General features: G+C 61.5%; 2 non-coding genes across 2 annotated transcripts; both read left to right on the top strand.

The window, feature by feature from the left end:
* Positions 1-2,129: 2,129 nt before the first annotated feature.
* LOC136441033 (small subunit ribosomal RNA) lies at positions 2,130-3,945 on the top strand. Its single transcript, XR_010756754.1, has one exon. It is a non-coding gene; the product is annotated as a small subunit ribosomal RNA (ribosomal RNA).
* Positions 3,946-4,846: 901 nt separating this feature from the next.
* LOC136441090 (5.8S ribosomal RNA) lies at positions 4,847-5,000 on the top strand. Its single transcript, XR_010756810.1, has one exon. It is a non-coding gene; the product is annotated as a 5.8S ribosomal RNA (ribosomal RNA).

Here is a 5,000-nt window from a genome sequence, read left to right as displayed (position 1 = left end):
GAAAGCCCGTAAAGACCTTCGGTCGCTGACTCCGATCCTGCGAGAAAGCCCGTTAAGACCTTTGGTCGCTGACTCCGATCCTTGGAGAAAGCCCGTTAAGACCTTCGGTCGCTGACTCCGATCCTTGGAGAAAGCCCGTTAAGACCTTCGGTCGCTGACTCCGATCCTTGGAGAAAGCCCGTTAAGACCTTCGGTCGCTGACTCCGATCTTTGGAGAAAGCCCGTAAAGACCTTCGGTCGCTGACTCCGATCCTGCGAGAAAGCCCGTTAAGACCTTCGGTCGCTGACTCCGATCCTTGGAGAAAGCCCGTAAAGACCTTCGGTCGCTGACTCCGATCCTGCGAGAAAGCCCGTTAAGACCTTTGGTCGCTGACTCCGATCCTTGGAGAAAGCCCGTTAAGACCTTCGGTCGCTGACTCCGATCCTTGGAGAAAGCCCGTTAAGACCTTCGGTCGCTGACTCCGATCCTTGGAGAAAGCCCGTTAAGACCTTCGGTCGCTGACTCCGATCTTTGGAGAAAGCCCGTAAAGACCTTCGGTCGCTGACTCCGATCCTGCGAGAAAGCCCGTTAAGACCTTCGGTCGCTGACTCCGATCCTTGGAGAAAGCCCGTTAAGACCTTCGGTCGCTGACTCCGATCCTTGGAGAAAGCCCGTCAAGACCTTCCGTCGCTGACTCCGATCTTTGGAGAAAGCCCGCAAGAGCTTTGGTGACTCACTCCGATTTCGCGAGAAGGGCCGCAAGAGCTGCGGGGACTCACTCCGATCCTGTGACAAAGCCCGACTCTTCAGGTCGCTCCTATGTAGCCCACCATCTCTTAAGCATTGGCGGCCGGGTCGGCCGGCGCTGACGGCCGAAGGAAGCCGCCGGGCGGACCGCGTTTGGTGTTTCCCCGCTCCCGAGGCCGCCTGCTACACGACGGCATGCGACTTTCCGGCCTGCCCCGACTTTCGGATTTCGCCAGGGTGTCTGACCAAGGTGTAGGTCGCCGATCCTACCTTGAGAGGAGTGGTCGTTTTTTGACTAGGCAACTCTTCCAGAGCCCGTAGCGGACGGCGGCTGGGGGCCAGCGGGTCCGGGAGGGTGCGGACGGGGCCGGCGCGGCACGGGCCAGACCCCTGCGTGGAGAAAAGACGGGGTCGTCCGGTGACTTTGCCCCGTCGGCCGGCTCCATCGGACTTGGCACCGGGCGCCTGGGCGGGTGTCGGCGGGGGGAGTGAGCGCCCCGCCCCGCCCGACTCCGACCGCCCCGGAGGGCGCCCCGGGCCCGCCGGGCGAGCGAGCAGGGTCCGTCCGGTGTGGGGCGGGGCCCGGGGAGGCGGGGGTGGAGCGGGCGGCCGAGCAACGGGGTCGACCGGGACGGGTCTCCCCCGGCCGGCGGGGCCGGTCTCCCGTTGCCCCCGAAGCCTACCCCGTGGCCGACTTGCGGTGGTTTTTCAAAAAAGTGCTCTGTAGGGTGTCTGACCATGTCGTGGGTCGCTCAACCTACCTTGAGAGAGTGGTCGTTTTTTGACTAGCTCGGGAATCGACGGCGAGCAATCGCACACTCTCTCGCCAGTCGTTTTGCTACCCCGCCGACCAGGCTGCCACTCCCCGCGAGGGCAGCCGGAGGTCGACAACCGGCTTGGAAGGCGCCCGCTCCTCCGCTCCTGCGGGCGAGGACGGGCGTGCCGACGGGCGTCCGGAACCAGCGCCGGGGCAGGCCCTCCGCGGAGGGCAGCCCGGGTCCCGCCGCTGCGGCGGCGGACCCAACGGCGACGGCTCGCCCCTTCCGTCTGCGTGCGAGTACGCCTTGCGGACTCGGCGGTTCGAGACCCGGCCGTCCGCCTTGCCGGCGGACGCGTCCGGTCGTGAGAGTGCGGGACCGTTCCTGACGGGACGGCTCGGGCGTTGAAGGGAAGCAACGGTCAGGTGTGGCCGGGAGTTCTGCGCTCAGGCTCCCGAGGGTTCGCGGCCATCTCCACGGCGCGTTCCCACCTCACGGCAGCGACGGACTCGGCGGCGCTCGGCGCTCCGGTCGAGCGGGACCGTGTGGCGGCGGCGGCAGTTGCGGGTCTTCCCGCGCTGCCCCGCGGCCGCGGCGGTCCTCTCCCGGCGGCGACCGCTCTTTCGCCGCCTCGGCGTCCTCGCTACCTGGTTGATCCTGCCAGTAGTCATATGCTTGTCTCAAAGATTAAGCCATGCACGTGCAAGTTTAAACTGTCCCAGTGAAACTGCGAATGGCTCATTAAATCAGTTATGGTTCCTTTGATCGTCACATCCTACATGGATAACTGTGGTAATTCTAGAGCTAATACATGCGGAAGAAGCGCCGACCTCACGGTCTGGCGTGCATTTATCAGACCAAGACCGACCCGGGGTTCGCCCCGGTCCCTTTGGTGACTCTGGATAACCCAGCCGATCGCACGGTCTTCGCACCGGCGACAGATCATTCGAATGTCTGCCCTATCAACTTTCGATGGTAGGTTCTGTGCCTACCATGGTGGCAACGGGTGACGGGGAATCAGGGTTCGGTTCCGGAGAGGGAGCCTGAGAAACGGCTACCACATCCAAGGAAGGCAGCAGGCGCGCAAATTACCCACTCCCGACTCGGGGAGGTAGTGACGAAAAATAACAATACGGGACTCTTTCGAGGCCCCGTAATTGGAATGGGTACACTTTAAATCCTTTAACGAGGATCTATTGGAGGGCAAGTCTGGTGCCAGCAGCCGCGGTAATTCCAGCTCCAATAGCGTATATTAAAGTTGTTGCGGTTAAAAAGCTCGTAGTTGGATCTTGGGACCGGGCTTGCGGTCCGCCGCGAGGCGTGTCACTGCTCGTCCCGGCCCTCCCCGCCGGATTCTCCTTGGTGCTCTTAACTGAGTGCCTCGGGGTGCCGGAGCGTTTACTTTGAAAAAATTAGAGTGTTCAAAGCAGGCCTGGCGCCTGAATAGTGGTGCATGGAATAATGGAATAGGACCTCGGTTCTATTTCGTTGGTTTTCGGAACGTGAGGTAATGATCAAGAGGGACGGACGGGGGCATTCGTATTGCGGCGGGAGAGGTGAAATTCTTGGATCGCCGCAAGACGAACCACTGCGAAAGCATTTGCCAAGAATGTTTTCATTGATCAAGAACGAAAGTTGTGGGCGCGAAGGCGATCAGATACCGCCCTAGTCACAACCATAAACGATGCCAACCAGCGATCCGCCGGCGTTACTTCGATGACCCGATGGGCAGCTCCCGGGAAACCTGAGTTTTCGGGTTCCGGGGGAAGTATGGTTGCAAAGCTGGAACTTAAAGGAATTGACGGAAGGGCACCACCAGGAGTGGAGCCTGCGGCTTAATTTGACTCAACACGGGGAAACTCACCCGGCCCGGACACAGTAAGGATTGACAGATTGAGAGCTCTTTCTTGATTCTGTGGGTGGTGGTGCATGGCCGTTCTTAGTTGGTGGAGCGATTTGTCTGGCTAATCCCGATAACGAACGAGACTCTGGCATGCTAACTAGTTCGGCGATCCCGCGCGATCGGCCGCAACTTCTTAGAGGGACAGCCGGCAGTAAGCCGGACGAGATGGAGCAATAACAGGTCTGTGATGCCCTTAGATGTCCGGGGCCGCACGCGCGCTACAATGAAGGCATCAGCGAGTCTTTCGCCTTCGCCGAAAGGTGCGGGTAACCTGCTGAACCGCCTTCGTGCTAGGGATCGGGGATTGCAATTATCTCCCATGAACGAGGAATTCCCAGTAGATGCGTGTCATCAGCGCGCGTTGATTACGTCCCTGCCCTTTGTACACACCGCCCGTCGCTACTACCGATTGAATGGTTTAGTGAGGCCAGTCGATCGGCCCCTCTCGGGCCGGCAACGGTCTGGAGGAGCGCCGAGAAGCCGATCAAACTTGACCATTTAGAGGAAGTAAAAGTCGTAACAAGGTTTCCGTAGGTGAACCTGCGGAAGGATCATTACCGAAACGAAGAAGCGAGGCGCTCGCGTCGTCGACTTCACACCAAACTCGTGGCAAGGAGCGGGCTCTGGTGCCCCCGGCCTCCCGCTCCGACCCTCACTCTTCCTTACCGCCTCGACAAGGTGGCGCTCCGACGGTTGCTCTCGCGCCAATCGCTCCTCCTTCGCGGAGGAGCGCGGGCGGAGAGCCAGGAGCGCCCATGCCGACCCGCTTGGCGGCGGGACCCGGCAGCCCCCTTGGAACGTTGGTCGGGCGCCTTCAGTGTGAGCCCGTCGTTCCCTATACCCTGCTAAACCAGCGAGCCGCCCCGAGTAGCCTGGTCGAGGACTGAGTCAGGTCCTCCCGGCGAAAAGTCTTGGGCGGGCGAGCGCAAGTGGGGGCACCTATATCCTGGCGGAGGGGCGTCGCGTCGTGGGTTTGCGCGGAATGGGGTTGAGTTGCTAGTCTCACGGCGGGGCCTAGGTGAGACGGCTCCTCCCCGGCACCCCGGCGCGGCGTTTCGGTCTCTGACTCGATGCAATCCATCTTGCGGACGAGTGACCTGTCCTTAAGCGTCGGACTTCGAGCGGGCGTCCCGCGGTCCAAGGCCTCCTTTGGGCAGAGGGGAGGACTGCTCTCGGTCGCCGCCGGCCAGCCACCGGCGGTCTCGACCGACTGCTCCACTCCCCGAGGTCTTCAAGAGAAGGGCGGGCGCAATCGACCCCTCGGCTCTAATTTCCCGGCCGGGTTTTGTCGAGGGGGCGCAGCGGTCTTCGCGGCGGGTCCCGGTTCGCGGAGCGACCCCCAGCCCTTCCGCTCGTTCGCCGTCCTTCACTCCGAAGGGCGCCTTCTTCCCGTCTCTGAAACGACGGTGCCGAGAGGCAAAGACAAGCTTTCGATGCGAAACGAAAAAGAAAAACGACAACTCTTAGCGGTGGATCACTCGGCTCGTGTGTCGATGAAGAACGCAGCCAGCTGCGAGAAGTAATGTGAATTGCAGGACACATTGATCATCGACTCTTCGAACGCACTCTGCGGCCCCGGGTCCGTCCCGGGGCCACGTCTGGCTGAGGGTCG

This window comes from Branchiostoma lanceolatum, chromosome 8 (assembly GCF_035083965.1).
Source record: "Branchiostoma lanceolatum isolate klBraLanc5 chromosome 8, klBraLanc5.hap2, whole genome shotgun sequence".
NCBI classification, from domain to species: Eukaryota; Metazoa; Chordata; class Leptocardii; order Amphioxiformes; family Branchiostomatidae; genus Branchiostoma; species Branchiostoma lanceolatum.
The sequence above is the reverse complement of the archived record's forward strand: the minus strand, read 5'-3'. Positions and strand labels throughout refer to the sequence as shown.